Below are 23,538 nucleotides of genomic sequence, written 5' to 3' on the forward strand. Positions count from 1 at the left end.
GATTTGAGGCCGGAGATTCGACCAGAAAGAGGCCTCCCTGCAAGGAATTATGGTCAAATGATTAACTACATTCAGAACCGTAATTTGTATGATCAATTAAGAGATAATCTGAGATTAAATCTTTGGGCAGAGCATGGAAGATAATGATTTTATGTATTTTTCTTAATGTTTTAGCTTAAGTCTAAGTTATGTTATTTATTTTTCTTAATGTTTTAGCTTAAGTTTAAGTTATGTTATTTATGTACTGTTATTTTTCTAGTTAATAAACTTCAACATTTCATTTCAAACTAATATTAATTAGAATGCATAACAACATATAAAATTAAAACTTAAACTAATACATCAAAACTTATATTGCTACATTAAACTAGTACGTTAATTATCTAGAAGAATTATTACATCAAACTCATCATCAGTTCCATCATCATCATCATTATCATCATGGTTGTTAGTAAATCCATCTTGCTTTTCAATATGTGCTTGAATCCTGTCAAATTCGATTTTCCATACATGTTTTTGTTGGGCGTTCATAATTGGGGTGTTAGCTTGAAAAATGTTATGCTTGTCATAGTCAAACTCAAATTTTTCTTGAGAAAGACGACTTTTCTTACTCTCCCGGTTTTGAATTTTCCTTTCAATGGATATTTTCTTGAAGGTCTTTTGATGTTCCATAAACTCCGCCATGTTAAATCCTACGGAACTCCCTCCTTCTTGAGCTAATTTTTTATCCAGTTTAGCCTTGTTCCACCCTGGAAGTCTTCCCTTATTATTACCATCAACATAATTATTGAAAACTACGTTGGAATTTGAGCTTGTAGGGGTATCTGGTGAAGAATTTGATGGACCTTGTGAAAATGGTGAAGAATTTGGTGTTGAGGGAGAATAATTATATGGTGACCTTTCAGGTACTAGTTGATTATTTGCCAAGTAATCTGGATTATATTTGTTCAAACCCTTCAAAATATGATAACAACTTTCGAAAGCGAACTGTTTACCATGTTTTTGTTGCCAATCTGTACGAACCTCTCTTTCAAAATCAACATCAGTCTGACCACTATCCTTGCCTTTTCTCTTGGCTTGCATTATTAATGCAACATAAGCGGCCACATCCCGGTTGATTACAATGAAGTGTTCTGGCAATCCTTTTGCATCACGACCATTGATGTTCATGGTTTGCTCTTCATATTTCTTAAATATGTTATCCCACATGGTGTTACCATGTTGTTGTGCACCATCGATACAATCTTGGGTAAAATAAACATAATTACGACAAATACATTCATCTTCTATCACGCTGTAATTTGCACCACGGACTCGGTTCTTCTTACCTTTGCCTTTCTCTTGATTTTGAGCTTGTGGATCCATTTTACAAGAAAATATAGAATTGTAGAGGAGGTGTGATAATTTTAGATTTGAAAAAGATTGAGAGATTAAGAAATTATAGGGAGATTTAGAAATTCTGGTGTGAGTTGTGTAACTACTGGAAATCCATTAGTACACCCAAAAGGAAAGTATTCAAGATCTAAGACATAATTAATAATATGAACTCCAAAATCTTTATTGATGAATCTTGCAAAGTAATGAAAATACAAGTTCTAGAACACACGGAAACCCTAATACCCCTCTCTAGACTAATCTCTCCTACCCTTACAAAATTTTCATCCCCTTTACATTGCCCAAGGACCTCTATTTATAGGCTATTTAACCTTAATGGATCACAGCTCATTTTATCTCGTGACTTTCTCGCAGAGGACCCTTTTATTTCGCCCAGACCATTTTCCATAAATTTTTCCCTTTTCTTTCACTATATTCACATGGGCTTGTCGGGACGCCTGTCTCTTTTCTTGCCCGATAATTTATCTACTTCGTGGATTGTCTTCTCGGCCAAGTTAGCTTATTTCGCCCATCTCTACTTCGCGGCAGATACCTTGTGGGATACTCCATTGATCCTTCGTGGCCCAAACTTCCCTAAGGGGTTACTTCGTCCTGAGTTACTATCTCGCACGTGGCTTCTACTTCGTCATAAAGATAATTATGGTGACTCTGACTCGATTTGACAAGTCACTAACGAAGATTCTCGGGGAACGGTGCAGGATCTTTTTTCCAGATTCTCGCGTCTTCCCTATGTCCACGTGGCGGTCTGTATTTTGGTATCCACATTTTGCATTTTCTTATTCTACTCGATCGTGGTGAGAGGGGACCGCCAGAAGTTAAATAACCGCCACTCCTCCCCATCAATGTTCTCCACGTGTCCCTTTCTTCGTGCAGTCGATAATCACCGGTTCGTATTTTTTGATCGTGGGTATCCACGTTTGACCAGTCATTCCTATAAATATCCTCTACTCTCGAACCTCTTAAATTTTACCTTCTTCTCTTCCCTTTCCTGCCCTCTGTAACTTCTTGTTTTTCTTCAATGGCTCCCAAGAAAGTCCCCATTCCTACTACATATACTACTTATGAGGAATTTAAATTCGATCTCAATAAGTTGGGTATTTCTTTGTCTCTTGCGGTTGATTCCTCTGTTTCTACTCCGATTACTGCCGACAACTCCATGGAATTAAATTACTGATGGATTCAGACGGGAACTTGGACTTCTACGAGGATGTTGATCAATGTTGGTCAACTGAAAGCGGGTCTCTCTTTTCCCCTGTATGATCCAAAGAACCCTCTTTTCTACGAGATCCTAGTCAAGCTTCAGCGGGCTGTTTATCAACCCTTCCCAAATTCCTGACTTGGTAGAAGAATTTGATCCTGCAGATTATAACATTGATTCTTTTTCCGCGAATTACGTTGGCAGAGATATGTCCACGAGGGCATATCAAGAGTGGGGTGTCAAGATTTCTCGCAGATCCCTAGTCGGCTCGTCCAAGGCCCTTCTTTTGGATGTCGATCCTACTGGCAAGAAACGAAACAAATACCTTCGTTTTTCTAACAACGAGGATTGGATGATGTTTCCTTTGGTGGCTGAAGGCCCTTTGGTGTGGGGTGTATACGAGAATAGTGATGCCCGAACTGGTCCTCTTTCGTCACATGCTCATTTCGCAGAATATGATCCTGGTAGACTTTGCTGGCCTAAAATTCCCAAGGAGGTTAGTCTTATTTTTCTATGACTTATTTGCCTTTGACTTGCATAGTTCCCTAAAGTTCCCGTTCTTGTCTTAGTATCCGCTTCCCCCGCCTGGTATGGTGAAGGACCGCTCCAGGAAACCAGTTCAAACGCAGGTCTGTATCTCGTGACCTTTCTTTTGGTTGTTTTCCTTGTTAATTTCTAACTTTCTTCTTTCTTTTTTTATTTTTTTAGGAGGGCGAGCCTCAAGAAGCGGATGGTCCTGCCAAGAATTTGAGGAAACTCCAACGTTCCAAAGTTTCCTCTGCTACTGCCCAGGTATTCCTTTCTTTCTTAGTTTTGCTTTCCTCTTCTCGTTTTATTTCTTAACTTCGTGGGCTTCAAGACGATCCTCCTACATATCATGCTCCTCAACGCCGCCGTCACGGCCTGGATATGGATAGCTTGACCCAGGTTCACCCATCTTTCTCAGCTCTACCTCAACCCGATCCTTCCGGTCATCAGCAATCCAACTCATCTCGTGAGGCTATCCCGTCGCGAGTTGTCCCTTCGCCTAAAGGTGGTCAGCAGGCTGACAAAGTGAGGGAGCCTGATCATCTTCCTGACATGAAATTATTAAGGGAGATCTTTGTTTCTACTCGTGATAAACCCTCCTTAAGGTCTGAGGCTACTGAATCTTTGGTCTCCCTCTGTTCTGATGATTTTCTGGCTGAAGATCATTCCTTCATTTTGAATGCTTCTTTGAATCTCTCTCTTCTACAACATTTTTCCATAATGGTTTTGGTAAGTTTTTGACCTAATTTTAGCATTTTTGTTCTCCCCTTGCAATGCATTTTTTGACCTAAGTAAGTCTTCCAATTTTTAGGAACAACATCGCAGTATGGCTCATCTCGTGGAGATTCGAGAGACTTGGGATTTGATGAAAAAGTCTAGTGCTCGTAATTTCCATTTAGAGAAACAACTCGCAGAGGAGAGGAAAACCTCGTTTGAACTCCGCCGTGAGTTTCCTTTCCTTTGTCTTTTTGGCACTGCATTCCTTGTCGTCGATAACTTACTTGTTTAACTCCTTCATTCCTCAGGACATGAGCAAGAGCTTCAGGGTCATGTCTCCCTCCTATCCCATGAGAATGATAGTAGTTCCGGTAAGGTTTACACTCTCCGAGAAGATGTTCGATGTTTGCACGAGGATCTTGATAAGATGATGAAGGATGCAACCTTAATTGCAAATCGACTTCGCAGGAACGCCCAAGACGAGAAAGCCCGACTCTTTAATGAGTTCTGTGATTCCCAAGGCATTTCTCGCGCCACTCTGGATCTTGAAGTGTTTTCTGATGATGAACCTGAACCTACGTCCAAGGAGCCAACTCCCACTGTTAATGAGCTGACCCCTACTAACGAGGATACTGAAACCGACGGGGATCACGAAGATGATGATGGCTAAGATGATGGCGAAGATACAGAAGCCGACGAGGATCATGAAGATGATGATTGAGGATGCATGTTCCCCTCCTAATTTTGAAATTTACTAATGTTGTAACCTTATAACTTTATTTTGGATGTTTATATATTTGCTTCTTTCTTGCACATTTGCTTTTCTCTCACAACTTTACTTCTACGATGTCCACCTCTTTTCCTTTGTATTTTCCTTTATCTCGTGCCTTTGTATTTGCCTCTATCTCGTGCCTTCGCCTTTGCATTGTTGAGTACCTATGTTCCAAGTATATACTTTCGAAAGACACTGAGTCTTGTGAGGATAATGCGTCATAAGAACACAAAATATAAAAGTATATACTTGCATATTGTTTTTGTTAGGCATTAGATGATCAAGATAGTGTCGTAAAAGTCGGATTCATTTTCATCTCCTTTATTATTTTAATTTGTAAATTTGTGTTTTTTCTTATTGCTCTACGAGGTCTTATTGTGCATCCTAGTTAAGGTCTTATTTTGCCTCATTCCTTTTGAAGGATCTTAATTCGACGAAGTCTCAGGAGCTTATTACTCTTTCAAATAATAATCCATCAACCTCGCCTTAACATTTTCCTCTTTTCCCATTTCGCGACAATGCGACAGGTCTATCCATTCCCCTGAATGTTAGTCCCATGATATTGCCGTCTTTTTTGGTCACACAGCTCCCTAATATGGAGGGTGCCATCCCTTTATATTCCCACTGATTTCCCCTTCAAGGAGGTTAACCCTAACATGCATGTTGGTATCCTCCCATCCAGTTATTACGACATTCGGTTATTTTCGTGACTTCTTATCACCTTTGCGGATATGGCTTGGGGTTACGAAGTCACACCCTAAGTGAGGTTTCTTTGGGATCGAATGCATCGTAGTCAAGACTTGCCAAACGGACATGACTGATAACGCTCCATACGTCCCAGGCACCGGCAGCTCAACCGAATACGTCGGCGCCTTGGTCATATTTCTGCACCCCTTACTGAAGGCCATCATAAAAAGGGACCCTCATCGGATCAGTCTTATTATTTCCCCTAAATTTTTGTTTGAGAGTTTTTCACTACATGCGTTAGTTCTTGCCTCTTGCATTTTCACGCGAACTAGGGTGCATGTCGTGGATTCTCAGCCTTCCTAGGCGAAGGTTTTAAGTTCCCCTAGAAACTGCTTATTTCGTGAATCTTATTCGCCTCCTAATGCGAGGTCTTATTTTTCTTTCATTATCTTGTGGGTTCTGTTTGCTTGTTCAAATGACCTTGATCACATGTAAGTCGATTTATGAACGAGATATTTCATTAATAAACTCCATTTAACCATACATTTATTGTTTTTTCCACATTGCATCTTACATTTGTGGGTAATATTTCTTGATGTACACAGGGTTCCAGGGATGATATAATTTTCTATCTTTCCTTTCGATCTCGCCATATATTATATTCCCCTCCTTATCGGTATCTTTTCGTTCGCAGTCTGCCAACTCATATGCCCCATTGCCAACCACCCTTTTCACGATATAAGGGCCTTCCCATGTAGGATCTAGTTTTCCTCCTCGTCCCTTTTGATATGGGGGTATTTCTCGTAGCACAATCTCTCCAGGTACGAAGCTTCGGGGCTTTACCCTTTTGTTGTATTCCCTTGACAGCCTCTGATGGTAATTTGTCATATGTTGCAACGTTATCTCCCTGTTTTCCTCAACGTCGTCTAACTTTGCTAGAATTAAATCTGAGTTTAGCACTTTCTCCCATGCTTACTTTCTAGTGGTTGGAAGGATGACTTCAGTACGTAGCACTTCCCCAGCTCCATATGTCAAACTGAAGGGTGACATTCCCGTTGCATCTCGCCCGGTGGTTCCATATGACCATAATACATTTCGGATTTGTTCGCACCATCCCTTATGATGACCTTACAACTGTTTCTTCAATGTTGTTGTTAGTGTCTTGTTTGTAGCTTCGGCTTGTCCGTTGCTCTGTGGATATAGCAGAGTAGACTTCCCAGTTTGAATTTTGAATGCATTGAACAACATTCTTACATTCTCTCCTTCGAATTATTTCCCGTTGTCCGAAATGATCATGACTGGTATTCCAAATCTACAAATAATATGCTCGAGGATGAAATCATACACGTCACCATCTCGCGTGTGTTGCAGGGCTTTGGCTTCCACCCACTTCGTGAAATAATCTATTGATACTATCAGGTACCTCCTTTGCTTTGTCCCGGTTACAAATGGTCCCACGATATCAATGCCCCGCATGGCGAAAGGCCACACACTCAATACAGAGTTTAAGCTTGTGGACGGCGCATGTATCCTTTTCCCAAATCTCTAGCGTGCTTCACACTTCGTGAAGATATCTTTCGCATCCGTGTGCATATAAGGCCAAAAGTACCCTTGGATCCTGGTTTTGATAGCTAGCGACCTAGTTCCACTATGATTACCAGCGTCTCCATAGTGAATTGACTTCATGATTTCTATCCCTTCTTTTTGCGACAAGCATCTCATCATTGGACCCACATATGATCTTATATACAGTATTCCTTCTCGTACCTCGTAATTTGTGGACTTACTTTTGATCTTATTTGCCTCTTGCCTATCTCGCGGAAGATCTCCTTTCGTCAAATAGTTATAGACGGGGGCTCGCCAATCATCACTGCTTATTTCGATATCCCCTCCTTCTATCATCATTACTTTGGGCTCTCTTTCCTCTCTGCTTACTGAAGGTTGCATTAACCGCTCAATCATGATGTGTCCGATTTTTGGATCTTCAATCATTGAGGCTATAAAAGAAAGTGCATATGCATGTTTGTTATTGTCTCGGCCTATGTTCCTCCAAATAATTCTTCGTATCTTCGCTGAATATTCTCTTACGAGCAGCTGATACCTTTGCATAACTGGATCAACCGCATTATATCTTCCTTCGATTTGACGAACTACTAGCTGTGAATCACTGGTAATTCGTACTTCGTCTAACCCCATTTTTATCGCGGTCCTTAGAGCATGTATCACTGCTTCATATTCTGTTTCATTATTTGTTGCTTTGTATTCTAGCCGGAAGCAAAATACTATCCTTATTCCTGCGGCCGAAGTGAATACTATCCTTATTCCTCATTCGCAACTGTTTGAGGATCCGTCGACAAATATCTCCCATCTCCTGGGATGGTTCTCTTGCAATAGGTCATTAGGGTTTTGCCGACTATCGTCTACATCCATCATTTCTTCGACGCTCTCGTCTTCTCCTGAGGGAAATTCAGCGAGAAACTCTGCAACTATGTGGGACTTCGTGGAAGTCTGTACTTCATATTTCATCCCAAACTGATCAATCTGAGTATTCCATCTTTTTACTCTCCCGACTCTCTTCGAATTCTTCAAGACAGACTCGATAGGGATTCTTGTTAGGACTTTAATTTTGTGGGTTTGGAAATAAATCCGTAATTTTTGCGATGCGTAATACAGGGCCAGTATCAGCTTTTCAATCTTTGGGTCATTTCTCTCTGCGGAGTTAAAAGTTTTTCTAATGTAAAAGATTGGCTTTTCTACCTCATTATCGCTTCGAAGTAGGACAACACTGAGGGCATTTGGTGTTGCTGCAAGACAAATCAGCAGCTCCTCCCCGGGTTCTGGTTTTTGTAAGATTGATAGTTTAATAAGGTGCTCCTTTATGCCTTTCAATGCTTCCTCGCACTCTTGTGTCCATGCAAACTTTGCCCCTTTCTTCAAAGTGTCAAAGAAGTTTTTACACTTGTTTGAGGACCGCGAGATAAACCTTCCCAAAGCTGCCAACTGCCCATTTAATTTCTGCACATCCTTTATGGTGGCGGGTGAAGGAATTTCTAGTATAGCATGTACCTTTGCCGGTTCGACCTCTATACCTCTGCGAGAAACTATGTGGCCCAAGAACTTCGCCAAATCGACCCCAAAGATGCACTTTATCGTATTTACTTTCATTTTGTACTTTCTCATCTGCTCAAAGATCTCCTTCAAATCTTCCGCATGATCCCCTGATTCCTTTGTCTTGACCAGCATATCTTCTACATGAACTTCCAACTTTGTATGCACCCATTTTCCAAATATTTTCTCCACCATCCGTTGATACGTCGCCCCTGCGTTTTTCAAGCCAAATTGCATCTTTATGTAACTGTACAATCCTCTAGGGGCGGAGAAAGCCGTGTGCTCCTGGTCTTCCTCAGCCAATGGGATTTGATTATATCCGCAGTATCCATCCAAGGATGATAGTCTCTTGTATCCAAATGCCGATTTCACCATCTGTGGGATATTTGGCAAGGGAAAACTATCTTTAGGACAATGCGGTATTCAAGTCACTAAAATTAATGCATATCCTTATTCCATTTTTCTTCTTGGGCACGATCGCCATATTTTCAATCCAATCTGGATACTTCGCCGGCCTTATGATTCCTGCATTCATCATCTTTTGCATCTCCTTATCAATTTGTTCATGATAAGTCGTCGCAATCTTCCTTATTCGTTTTCTTATTGGTTTTATTGTTGGATCCAGCTCCAATCTATGACACGCCACTTGCGGGTCAATTACTGGCATATCCTCCATGCTCCACGCAAATACCTCGCAGTATTCTTTCAGCAATTCAACTAACCTCGCTTCTTCTTCTTCTTCCATTCTCGTCCCAATTTTTAGGATCTTGGGTTCATCATAATTCACCACATTTATGTCCTTTGTTGGCTCTACCGCAGCAAAATTCATGACCGGTTCTCCCAATGGTGTCGGTTCCTTTATCGGTTTCACAACCTCTCCCTCTTCTTCGGGTATCTCGCTAGGTATTCCCCATCCTTCTTTAGATCTTACCATGTATACCCTTAGCTCATTCTCTTTTTTCAGCTCATGCATTTTCTTCTTTCGTTCTTTCTTTCTTTTCAATTTCCCTTCATAATTCTCAACGTCCTTCTCGCCGCGTTCTTCTGCATCTTCGCTATTCCCATGTATTTCGCCGATCCCACTTGGCATGGGGAACCGCAATAATTGGTGGTAAGTTGACGCGACTCCCTTTATCCCATGGATCCACGGTCTGCCTATGAGGGCGTTATAGGGTGATTCTATGTCTACCACACATACGGCAACCGTTCTAATTCTCTTGCGAAGATCCTCACGCGTATCTCGCCTTTTGGTTTCGTCGGCACCCCGTTGAATCCGTACAGTGTATACGCTGAAGGTAGCATGTCGGAATCCTCATACCCTAAAGCTTTGAACCTATGATAAAAAAAAAGACGTCTACTAAACTCCCAATGTCTACCAAGACCTTGTCTACAACCAAGGTTAGGCTTTCTTCTTCTTGCGAGTGTTTACCAAAATTTATGGTAATGACCAATGAGTCCATATGTTGAATTCCTCCTTCTAGTGCATCTAGGGATGAAAATTATATATCTCTCTTTGGCCAATCTTCTAGTAGTTCTTTATTTTTCACCGGAAATATCTCATTCCCTTTGCAATCCACCTTGTATACCCTTGAGAGTACGTTATCTTGGAAGTTGAGGAAATATTTCTTTGAATGCACTACAAAATTGCAGCTAAACGTCTTCTCTCTTTGGCCTGCATTGACTCGATGTTGTTCTGTCACGTTCCCATAATAATGCTGCAATGATGATGGTAAGTTCTGGCCCTCAACGTAATGTGCAAGTTTCCCTTGCCATATGAGACGAAGTGGGATCTTCCTGACGCTTCTACAATCGTTTGTATGATGTCCATGGAAACTATGATATCTGCAGAACTCATGGTTCTTTCCCGGAATTGGTTCTCTTCCCCAATTTGGTGGTGCTGGAATTTCCTCAGTTAGTATCACTTCCTCCCATATTTTCTCCACAGTCGCGTTAAGCTTTGGGAGTCCTAACTCTGTCCACGCGCTTTCTCCTTGCTTCGTTGGATTTATGTTCCACGGCTGGCGTCCTTCGGCTTTCTCACTTCGCGGGTTTCAGTCCTTTCGTGATAATTTCTCCTGTCTTCGCTCAACCCGCTTCAGCTCTCCCCCTGACGTTGTTTTCACCATAGCATTCATCACGGCCTTCTTATCCAGCCATTGCAATTTATCTTTCCTTTGCGAATTTCCCATCTGCATCCTCAATCTTCGTAGCTCATTTAAGATTTCATGGTGCATAATTCCTCTCACCGATTCATCAATGTCTCTTTCTCGTCCCCTGTTTTCGCTTTCTTCCTGGTATCTCCTTTCTTCTTCGTATCTTAACTCCCGATTTTCCGCTCTTGCTTCCACTAAAAGCCTTCTCAGGTCTCTTTCTCAGTCATATCATCCTTCTAGCTGCTTTCTTCTCTGTCGTCCTTGTTCGTCCTCTTCCTCATGATTTTCGTATGGACTCTCCTACCAATATAGGGTCTTTTTCCGAGATGAAGCCGTTATCGTCTCCGAATTAGCGCCTTCTTCCTGCGAGATTCCGACCTTCGTTTCGCTACCACGTTCGTATTCCTCTCATTTTGTCTGGCTGCTTCGTTTTGCCGTTCTGGCTTGTCTTTCCGACCGGTATTCCACTCGTCTCTTACGCCGATAGAACGCCTTGCTCGTTTCTTTCGATATCTCGTTTTTATCACCACTATTCTCCATTTCTACTTGATTTGTCTCCTCTTTCGTATCAGCTCCGGCTTTCACGATTTGTACAGGTTCCACCATAGATTCGTCTTCTATATTTGCCTTGCCTTTTCGTTGTCTTACGACTTCTCGTCTTTCATCTGCTACGAACGCCTCTTCCCCTTTCAATTCCTTCCGGGCTTCCAATCGCTTGCTCCTTCTTACCGTCGTTAAAGGTCTCACTCGCCTTGCTTTTACTGTCATCGTTCAAACCTCGTTGGATCTGGTTTTCCATCTTTTGCCTCACCAATTTTCTCCTCCAAATCTCAGATCCTTAGACACAAATAAACTACTAACTCTGCAAAACAACTCACCTAGATTTCAAACTATCACCACCTCAAAATGATTTTATTTTCTCAAAACTCTTAGACGAGGATGAACCCCAATCTAAGTCCCTGTTTCTGGACGCCAAATTGTAACTACTGGAATCCAGTAGTACACCCAAAGGAAAGATCTAAACATAATTAATAATATGAACTCCAAAATCTTTATTGATGAATCTTGCAAAGTAATGAAAATACAAGTTCTAGAACACACGGAAACCCTAATCTCCCTCTCTAGACTAAGCTCTCCTACCCTTACAAAATTTCCATCCCCTTTACATTGTCCAATGACCTCTATTTATAGGTTGTTTAACCCTAATGGGTCACAGCTCGTTTTATCTCGTCACGTCCTCGCAGAGGCGCTTTTCATTTCTCCCAGACCATTTTCCATAAAGTTTTCCCTTTTCTTTCGCTATCTTCACATGGGCTTGTCGGGACACCTGTTTCTTTTCTTGCCCGATAATTTATCTACTTCATGGATTGTCTTCTCGGCAAAGTTAGCTTATTTCGCCCATCTCTACTTCGCGGCTGATACCTTGTGGGATACTCCATTGATCCTTCGTGGCCCACACTTCCCTAAGGGGTTACTTCGTCCTGAGTTATTATCTCGCACGTGGCTTTTACTTCGTCGGAAATTTAATTATGGTGACTCTGACTCGATTTGACAAGTCACTGACGAAGATTCTCGGGGCACGGTGCAGGATCTTTTAGATGGATTCTCGCGTCTTCATTATGTCCACGCGGCGGTCTGTATTTTGGTATCCACGAGTTTATATGGGATTGAAATTAGGTATTTATAGAGAGGGGAAATTATAGCCGTTGGATACGTGACTGATAAGCGTTGATCTTACCAGCGAGTGACTGCTTGACTGACGCTAGCATTTTAAAGACCATCGAGCGATGGCTTGACCATCGAGCGACCGAGACTCTATCGCTCGATGGGAACTCTATTGGGTATGCCTATATGCCAGAAAAAACATATTGGCATATGAGTTTGGCAGTTTGGCATATCCATAGTGGGTGCATATATGCCAAATATCATGTTTTGGCATGTGTATAGGAATAGGCCTTAACCTTATCCCCATCTATGGTTCTTACTTTCTTTTGAATGATTTTTTGGGGACCATGACTTTTTTGAGGGGACCATGATTAGATTAGACCACCTTCCCTATGGTTATAAGGGATGACCTAAAAGGTGGAGAAAGTTACCGTTTTATTAATTAAATAATTATTTATTTTTTAACATTTTTAGTTTTATTTATTTTTTTCAAATTTTTTAATTTTTTTGTTTGTGGTTCGGCTAAGAGAAAATGTATATAAAAAAAATTAGATATGAGTTCGGTTAAGTAAAAAAAATTTAAAATTTCTGCGAACGCACCAAGCTCTCAGTTCGATTTGCAAAGATTTTTATGAATATAACCGAACACTGGTCAGTGTAATTTCATATAAGAGTTCGGTTAAGTAAAAATTCTCTAAAAAAATTGCGAACGGAGCGAACTCAAAGTTCGGTTAGGTACAAAATTTCTAAAACTTTTGCGGACGAAGTCAGTGCGCTAAGATATTTATGAATATAACCTAACACTGGTCAGTGTATTTTTAGATATGAGTTCGATTAAGTAAAAAATTTCTGAAAAAATTGCGAACGGACCAAACTCAAAGTTCGGTTAGGTACAAAATTTCTAAAACTTTTGCGATCGCACCGAACTTTGGGTTCGGTTTGCAAGAAAATTTTCCGTTCTAACCGACGTGTTCTTGGTGTTCTATGTTTGAGGGAGTTCGGTTAGAAAACTAGGGTTTTTTTAAACTACTCCTAACCGAACAATACTCTGCAACTAACAATTCAACCTTAATTTGATGATTTCTAATCGATTTTTTTCAATCAAAAACAAATTAAAAGCAATGAGTTTGTGGGGAAATACCTCTGAATTTGCATATAGCTTAAGGGTTTGCGAGAAAAATACTTGCGAATTGGTACTTGTCGAATCAAAGCTAATAATAAAATTAAATTAAATTAAAATTTTGAAAAAAAAATAGAAAAAAAATATGAATTTTTATTTCAAGAAAATATTTTTCGAAAAAAAATTCTAAGAAAAAATTAAAATTAAAATAATATGAGGACATTTTGGTCATTATATAAAATATGTGGATAAGGGGTGGCTTCACTTTACTTCTAATGTCTTGTCCAAAATAAAAGGATGGTCCCCTCAAAAAAACAGTGGTGCCCAAAAAATCGTTCTTTCTTTTTGTGGCAGGCGGGCAGCTCTCGTTATTGGAGGGTCATGGATAGGGCTGCACATGGGTCGGGTTGGGTCGGGTTTGGCCTCACCCGTCACCCAACCCACTGATGGTGGGTAACAGAAGTTGTTATCCGCAACCAACCCAACATTACAATGGGTCGATTTTCACCCGACCCACATTACGGTGGGTTGGATCGGGTGGGTGGTGGGTTACCCACCATAAAATACAATGAACACTACATTAAGAACCCAATTGAAATAAACCAACCCAAAATCAATCTTAGGAAACAAAACCCTAATTAGTATTTACAAATTACAATGATTCCTAGTCCCACCTTTAGTTGTTGGTTTATTGGTGACGATGTTGATTGATTGTTGCTGGTGATGCTGTGATTTGATTTACAAAGCGAAGAGAAAATGAAAAAATAAATTGAGCCTCTGAGACTGCCGTTGAAGGGAACTGATTGAAGACTCTTCAGTGAAGAGAATCTACCGATGATTAGGTTTAGGCATTATATATTATCACTTCAATGGATGTGGTTCATCTAGGATAGGTAATCTAAGGATTAGCATTAATTTAGAAATATTTAGGTGGGTGGGTGGGTTGGGTCGGGTGAGGGAAGTTGTCACCCACAGTCGACCCACCATACGATGGGCTTTGATGTTGTGACCCATAGTCGACCCGCTCCTAAGTGGGTTGGGTCGGGTGCGGGTAATTTCAGGCGGGTGTGGGTTGGGTTGGTGGGTTGAGTCGGTTTTGTGCAGCCCCAGTCATGGGCCTGCTTTAAATTTGGTAAGCGGGAACAACAGCATGGTACTGGAGTCCCATATCAAGGAGCTTGAGATGAGATCTTCTTCAGTTGTTAACGTGGAATATGACGGTTGGGATAACAGTTGGAATGATGACTGGGATGACGGTGAGGCAGTGAAGTCAGCGGGGAGACAACAAACAAGGAATCTGTCAGCAAATGGGCTAACATCAAGGCCTCTTGGTTATTAATCATCCCAATCTTTCCTGTATACGATAGTGTTTTTGTGTGTAAATTGACCGTTTGAGTCGATATAAATCATATAGACAAGTGTGGGAGGTCGTTTCAGAAATTCCTAACCTCAGGCAGTCTTCGAACCAGTTAGGGCTAGGAGTTCAGTAACTCAATGATATGGGGTTTTCAAAATTACGAACTAGTAACACTATTTTGTCTTATATTAGAAGCCCCTCTGTTAAAATGTGAAGCCCCTATATCTTGTTTCTTTTTCTAGGATTACATGATAGTCTTGTTGGTAAAAAAATATAAGCTACAGGGTATTTTAGCCGTGAAGAAGAATTGATAATACAGAGTCAACCAAAAACTTACTATTTTCTAGTAAAAATATGATATTTTGGGTTTTATACATACACCGTCTTAAGGATGAGTTTCTATAAGAAAGAGTAAATATACCATACTGTATATGATTAGGTTATAAATTAAGATCAAAGGGTAGTTGGTTATTTCCTAGTTTTAGGACACCCCTTACAAGGGTAGGGTAGATGACTAAGCACATCATGGTCCAAAAAAAATTGGATGGTGCCCAAAAACGGTTCTAACATAAATACAACTACAAAGTCCTAGGCGCCTGGAGTTTGTAAAAGCAGTGGTAATGACGATACCAATAGTAATAATAGTTTCAGGCTGTTTCCTTGGGGAGCTTCTCCCGAGCTTCGTTGTAGTCTTTTAGAAGGGCTTTCAGGTAGAGCTTTCGATACTTTTCTTCATAGCCGCTCAGTATGTGATGGCACATCTGCATTTCCTCTTGGTCACCCTTTTCATATGCTTCCCCGAAGAGCTTATAGAATAAATCCACGCGCAACTTAGAAAGGGCCAATGGGACCTTGGAATCAAGCACTTTGCATAAATAGCGGATGCCTTTTGGCCCGAGATGGGTAACTGCATTTCGAAAACATAAAGCTTTAGATTTTAAGAAACATAAAGCTTAAGGTATAATGTCACATAAACAAAATCAACAAAAAAATTTTTAACTAAGTAGTGAATATTACTTAGTATCAGTCCTCCGCTTTTCTTATCCTTCTTAACAGTGGTTTGCATCGTCTCCAACATAATGATGATGTGTTGTTCTTCATATGCAGAATTCAAGTTCCACTCAGATTTAGGTAACCATCTTACGAATGCAAACGCGGCCTCGTCAGCTCCCGAACCAATTGCAACGAAGTTGCTGACTGTAGTAATATTGGCACCAAAAGATCCAGAAAAACTTCCATCATTGTTACCTTCATCAACAATCTCTGTGACCATGTCTTTGGATGCAGCAAATAGACGATATTGGCTGTTTTCCATACCAGCAAATAATAAGTGCAGCTCTCCTTCGCTAGTTCACCTGGTTTCACGCCTATTTTTTCCAACCAGGGCAAAGGTGGCTCGTAACCTGACGTAAGGAGATACTTCGCAAATCTTGCACACCGTTCCAAAGTGAACCAAGGATCATCCATCACGTACATGAGATGACATATTATGCTACTGACCCAAAAAAATTGACCAGCACCAGTCGTGAGGATGCGATTGCCGAGAGTAAACACTTTTTTTGAGCCTTACAGCTAGTAAGTTGACCTTTATCATTCCAGGAATAACCATCTGCGGTCATGTAGATCCCGCTTTGGTTACTTATAGAAGCAAAACAAGTAGTTCCATGACCATAGACTACTTCTATTGAATTAAGAACTGCCAACAAACACAAAACCCCAGCATGTTAGACACATATATGAAGGCAAAAATTTACTGAGGAGGGAAGATAAGCTAAACTGTATTCACTTACTATATCTGGTCCCCTCATTATCATTTTTCGCGTACTCTTTAAACAATTTCATAAAATGCATGATATTTGTATATGACTCACAATCTACAAATGGCATTAACTAAAATCAGAACAAAAGGTAACAAACTAAATCAATCATGTACCAATAAAAGAAAAAACTATATGTAATGATAAAATTCTACTATTAAACATCAATAGATATATTAGGCAACAAAATTGGAGTAAAAAGGTTTATTACCTAGACTAGGAGCAGATATCTCTTTGAAATTATTGTCGTGAAAAGGTCCAGTAGAAGAGAATCCTACAAATTACACTGACAAAATCAGAACAAGAGGAAATCCAAAGAACAAGATAATTCCAATGATAAGATTTTTCATAAAATTCAAAATTTCAAATAGATTTCTTACCTAGATTAGGATCAGACATCCCTTTGAAGCTGTTGCCGGGAATGAGTCCTCTTACCTGAAAAGAACAGATGCAGGTTTTAATCCTTCAGTAAGTACAATACAGAGAAAACTAGAGTTATGACTTCCCAACCCCATCAAAAGTTGGTTAAAATCTAACAGTACAATAAGTGATTCACTAACTGCTGAAACTTTTAACCAACTTTCCCAGCAGTCAAATCCTAGAGCGATTCAAATGAAGGGATCTTTTTGTGCAGTTGATCTACATGGTTAGTAGATCGTTCACACCCTCATAGAATAAACCCTGCGTGGATTTTCTACTCATGCGTCCTAAAGGAAAAAGACACGTGTAAATTTCATAAAATTTGCTGTGTGCTAATTCTATTTTAATAATACAAGTTCTTTATGCCCATGCATGCGGGATGGACCTAAACCTTGTTTGTAACTTATCAACAATATGGCATGCCATGCTGGAGTTTAGATATGATGACAAAAATGATCACATTAGCTTCTCAAAAAGAAAGAAATTCTCCATTAAAGTTTGAGAGGATAATTTATTGATTGATAAACATTCCAAGACTGGTCCACAATTCCAGAAATTTTGATCAAAACTTATCAGAGTCGAGCAGGAATAGTGTATTCACCTTTAAGTTAAACGTGACAGCAGCCTGGTCATCCTTGACACACTCTCTAGCAGACTCCTGCTCCTGAACGCGATAAACATAAGTAAAGAATGAGAAAACAAATTACTACTCAACATATGGGTAGCAGCAAACAACATGCTCAGAAAGAAAATTATGAGACAAACAAACCTTAAGAAGCATAAATGCTTCCCCTCTTTTCCTTCTGCTTTCAGCTGATTTTTCTATCTTTAGCATACCATTTTGAAAACGCTGGTCCAGCCACTCCAGCTTCTCTTGTAATGTCTTTCTCGACTGATTATTGTCACTTAAAAAATATTCGCCGCTTTCTAGTTCCATATCAATCTACAAATATGTACCGCAAGAAGTTCCATAGATAGAAATACATACGACACTCAGAAAATTCATTTCTAGACAACAAAGATCTACTTGTAGATGTAAGCACCGATGAATAATAACCATAAACACAATTTTTCAAACCTTCGTTGGCGCTTGAGGAGGAGAGAGGGGTTTACGCGATTTCTTCTTCTTGCTCTCAGCTTTCTTTTGTTTCACATTTTTCCTGGAAAAACAAGCCAACTTTATTATTAAGCTATTTCTAACCACATGAAATCAAATAACATATCCTGAAAAATAATGAATGTGATAGTGAATACTTTTTATATTTATGAAGGAATCCATCCCAGCTCCCATTGTCTAGTTCAGGAATTTTTCCAAATCCTCTTTTCATCAAGAGGGTCTGCATGTTCCAAATAAACACAAACACAAATTGTCAAGTAAAAATCGAGGTGTCATTGTTATAGTGAGATGGGACTAAATTTCAGTAATAGAAACATCTTTTTTTCTTCCAACTTACCTTGATATGGTGTATTGGAGGCACATTCTTTTCTATTCAGTCTTCTATGATACTCCTAACTTTCTCTAAATTATTGAACAAACCCATAACGGAAACTGTTCTTCCCTGACCATTATAACAAAATACAGGGAAAGTTTGAAGCTTCTGTAATTTGCAATTAATCTTCATGGCCCATATGTGGTAAAAACAAGATTCAGGTGAATGATCTAGATGGTTGGGTCAAAAAACCTTGATTAGAAGATAGCACCTTGTCAAAATCCCAATAGCCTGCAACAGTGAAGGTAGTTATTAATGTTAAAGAATCATAGTTAAACCAAATCTCAAAATATTATCGATGTCCATCAAATATATTTGTATCCAGAAACTCTGAATACCTTTACAGTAGCAGAATTGGGTCCCAAAAGAAGCAGTTTCCTTTTATCCAATTGTTTCTGCAGCGACAGCAACACATTATGATGAGGATCAAGTACATAGTAAGTAGCAATTGAAGATTAACCCACCACCCAAAAATATGTATTGTGTTCTTAGATTTCACAATATGTAGACAGAAAAGTGACCACAAAAATACCGAAAAAAGCAGCACAAAAGATTGAATGATTCTCTCTTTCAGGTCAGTTCTTGACACAAACTAAATGGAAAAAGCAGCAAAAAAGACTGAATCAATCTCTGTTTCAGATAATTTGTCGGCACATATTAGTGACACGGAGATTAGCTTAAGATACACATTGATCACGTTCATGAAGATCTAAAAGTTACTTAAAGCAATTAACTGTTTCCCTACCTTGCTCTGGACGAGGCCTCCAATCTCTATAATGTCGCATTGCATCTCATCTTCTAGTATCTTGATGGCCTACAATTAGAAACAAACTGTGAACAACCAAAAACTGTCCTAAGATACACATCACACAACTAAAAGTGTATTATCTAGAGAACATAACTCATGTGCTGATTTCTCACGTAACTCTGCATCTCAAAATTAACAAGAGGATATACAAGACAGAAATTTCACCTGATCCACAGGGACACTTCTTGACAAGAGCTTTGTGAGGTCCCTAGCTTTAACAATAATATATGGATCCTTAGTCCATAGTGTTGTTGAAACATTCATGGACCTCTCAGCCTGAGCAGCAATAAGTACCGACCGTAATCAAAAATAAATATAAGATGATAGATACATACATACATACATACACAACTGAGTATCAACAAAGTAGATTTATCCTAAAAAATGGTCAAAGCACCTAAACGTAACCTCTAAGCTTTTAGAAACACCCAAGTTTCTATAAACTGACACATATTGCTTCTTATATACACACATAAAAGTAACCTCTAAGTGAATATGATCTTTATTCACTACCATCTTATATCCTATAAACACTAGATTCTCTAAGCAAGATAAATCGTCAAACATAGAGGATATGGTTGTTTTATTTCACTACCATTGTATGCCCTAAATACAGATATCCATCAAATTAGATTCTCTAAGCAAGATGAACTGTGAGGATTCAAACAATACTCGCCAAATTCAGGTTGCAAGATATACCAAACGGTCCCAGTGCACCTTCCACTACAGGCCAAGCTTCTTGCAAATCGTTTTCTGAAACAAAATACAAAAACCAACAAAAGCACTATATAAGAAAGTCGTGAAGGAAACAACGTCGTGAAGGTACTGTCTTCAAGCACTCCTTCTACATTCCAAGCAGGATCGAACCTCTCGATTTCCCAGCGATCGATAATAGTTTCATCTTCCATGTTCTTATGTTTGGCAACTACTTTTGATTGGGTGGGATGGAGAGAAGATGGGGAGGGGTTTAGCCCTCTTTCAGGACTGTGGCTGCTGAATTTATTGTGCTCAACTCTACAACTAAGGAACATGAAACATGAAATTAGAAGAAATATGAAATTAGACAACGTAATTGTAGGGCTTTATCCGAATCTAGCTCGGGTTTTATTTGGTTCGGTAAGGGCTAAGGAATTTGCTCCATGTTGATTGTTGAGGCATACGGCAGCACAACTCAACAAGTAGAAATTGACCTTTAGTCTGATTCTAAGTGGGCTTTGGATGCTTTAGTCCACTCATCTGAAGCCCAGTACTCTCTAGTCTAAATAAATTCCGCATCCAACAATTTAGTCAAAAAATATTGACGAGTTAGTCCAAAAGCAAGACGATTCTGATTTTCCGAATTTTCAATATATGCTAATTACCCTTGAACCGATTTCATATATATAATAAGTGTAGAAATCGAATTTTTTACAAATATGAATTCAAGACTTGGAGCAGGTCAGAGATAAATTTTGGAGGCAATTTAACAGTTTCATGGAGGATTTGATCGTTTCTTCAACATAATTCATCTTCATGTTACTTTGGAAGTGTTTTAAAATTGATTTTTTTGATCTCAGATTTCAATTCACAACAAATTGAGAGATAGATCGATCCAGATATAAATTCCGAAGGTGATTTAACAGATTCATAGAGGTTAGGTTGGATTTGATCGTTTCTACAGCAGAATTCAACTTCAGGTTATTTTGGTCTCTTTTTATTTTTAGTTTTCTTTTGGTTCATAGTTGAATTTTGTTTCTGATTTCTAGTTTTTCTAAGTTTATGAGTTGATGATATGAATACGATCTGTTACATCTTATTGTTTGTATTTCCTTAATTTGATTTTTGTTATATTTTAGCTTTTGATTTTCGTTAAACAATTTTGATTACTGTTTTTTTATTTTTAATTTGTTGGTGTTATGATGCATGATATGGAATTGAACTGATATTTGATCGTAGGCTTCCGATTTATTCACTTATGTGTTCTTATAAGATTCTGAAACTTATATCTTCAATTGATGGAGTATTTTGATTTAGGTTTACTGCTATTTGATTTTTCGCTTCGATTAAATATGTACTTTCATGTACATTGTTACGTTTTAGGTTGTTCAGATATGAAATTGTGATTTGAAGCTTCAAATGTTTATTATCATTTATTTTATAGTATTTAGAGGTATCTAATATGTCTGAGAAGGTTATTCACGTCGTTTTGAATCATGATGAGCATTCTGCTACTTTTCGTGTTAATATTTCGACAATCATAGATGAATTGGAGCATTTTGCATGTAAGCAGTGGAGGTATTTATCTCCTGGGAGTATATGTTTGAGCTATATGGATAACGATCAAGTAGTTTTTGTACAAGGTGATATACAACTGTAAGGTGTAATTGCTCTTGTTATTGTTATTAACAATAAAGATTTATATTTGAATGTTAACGTGATTCCGAATCATACTTCTCGTTCTAAGTATGGTTGTAGCATTATTTCTGGTTCTAGTACTGCAAATTCTTGTGTAACTGAAAGTCCTAAGCTTGTAAGGGTGTGGTAGATCATAATGCAGACAAGGCCAAGCATTTGATTTCTGATGAATGGATTTATGTATTTGACAAAGTTGGTAGAGAATTTATGGGTAGTGTTAAAGTTGTTAGAATTTTTATTGATAAGTACAAGATGGAAACTAGTTACAAGATTATTATTCTTAAAAATGACAAGACTCGTTTTACTGCAAAGTGCGAAGAAAATGGTTGTTGTTGGAGGATTCACTTTGGGCTTATGAATGGTGACATTTCTCGGTTCGTGCTGAAATATTCTAATGTTATTCACAGGTTAGTGGTGTTCATAAGTCCACATTGCTAATTCTTGTTTTTGTTATCCATGTTACTTATCTTTAGGCGTTTTATGTGTATGTCCGTAGTGATGGACATAGTTGTGCACCTTATATATGTAGACTTGTATTAGGTGTACATTGTGGTGCAAATTACTTGTTGTAGCTTTTTAGGTGCACATTGTGGTGTAAATTACAAATTCTTGCTTGCTCTGTGTCTTCTTTTTCCTTATGTGGTGTTGGTTTTGAGATCTTATTAGGTTTACATTTTGGTGCACATTACTTATTACAGGATTTTTTTGTAGTTGTGTAATAGCAGTCGTAGGCGTCAAAAATAAATTACACTTTCTCACTACTCAATATATATAATATAGCAAGGGAAAGAAAGGATCGTTCCCACAGAGAGGTCTAGGTTGTCGTTCGTTTCGATTTCTTATATAAACAAAGGGGGTATTTTTCTAATTTTATGTAAAGAAAATTAAACTAAAAGCAAACAAAGTAAAGCAAGCACGCAAATATGTGAAGATATTGGTTAAGGATTTCGTCTTCAATCACAAACATGTTTTCAACACAATAACTAGAATTGATATTTTAATCTCAACTTTTATCAAAGGCCCTAGGATACCTTGGTCGCAAGAATATCCCGCTAATCTCCTCTTGTCATCAACAAACACATTAAAAGATGCGAATATGAATTCTATCTAAAAAAATGACCTAATGTGTAAAAGCACTAATCAAGTTTAATTCCCTAAATGCATTAAGTTCTATGAAATCAGGCCAGTCAAAGCAATCGAACGTGTTAAAGCACTAATCCGATTTCACAAAGGTTATGGTTCACATATAATTACAAGGATGCATCACTACAAGCTATAACCATATTTATGCTACTTGTAATCAGGAATTTATCACTTTTGCGTATAACAAATCCTAATCTAGCAATAGAGATGAAAACAAACTCAACCGATTCGCGACTCGATCAAACAAGCATTCAAATCATGTAACGATATTAATGGTGAATCATAAACGATAAAGCATGGAGACAAAACAAATTTATCATATCTAAAAGCATATTTTATGAAATCCAATTATTCCATAACCAATAATAATAATATAACTCATGTTCATGGAGTTCATAACAAGAATAAAGAGAAGTTTCATGTTTCTAAACCCTAGAACCAAAGTATAAGTAAAGATAAATATAAAAGATGATATGGGTCTTGCTTTTATATCCTTTTTTGTTCACCTTCCATTCAACTCCCGTAACTAGCTTAGCCCATTGCCAAAACTGAATCTCAGACAGCCCATCAGCCAAGTTCAAGTCCATCTGAGTAAGTACTGGATCAGGTGAGTCGGATCGGATCACTGAGTCAACTCGTCATAGTAGAAAATCCGGCAGAATTTACTCTATTTCTAGGACAATTTTCCAAGCCAAATTCAGGCTGCTTTCTTCTTCCCTGCACTCCTAGCATTCATCTATTCATTCACCATAACAACCACTGCAGT

The 23,538-nt window shown here is 38.7% G+C and overlaps 1 pseudogene; it reads right to left on the minus strand.

Annotated features, from left to right (window-relative positions):
* Window positions 1–15,072: 15,072 nt before the first annotated feature.
* Window positions 15,073–20,254, minus strand: LOC113357309 (annotated as a pseudogene).
* Between the last annotated feature and the right edge of the window lie 3,284 nt (window positions 20,255–23,538).

Source organism: Papaver somniferum, chromosome 3 (assembly GCF_003573695.1).
Source record: "Papaver somniferum cultivar HN1 chromosome 3, ASM357369v1, whole genome shotgun sequence".
NCBI classification, from domain to species: domain Eukaryota; kingdom Viridiplantae; phylum Streptophyta; class Magnoliopsida; order Ranunculales; family Papaveraceae; genus Papaver; species Papaver somniferum.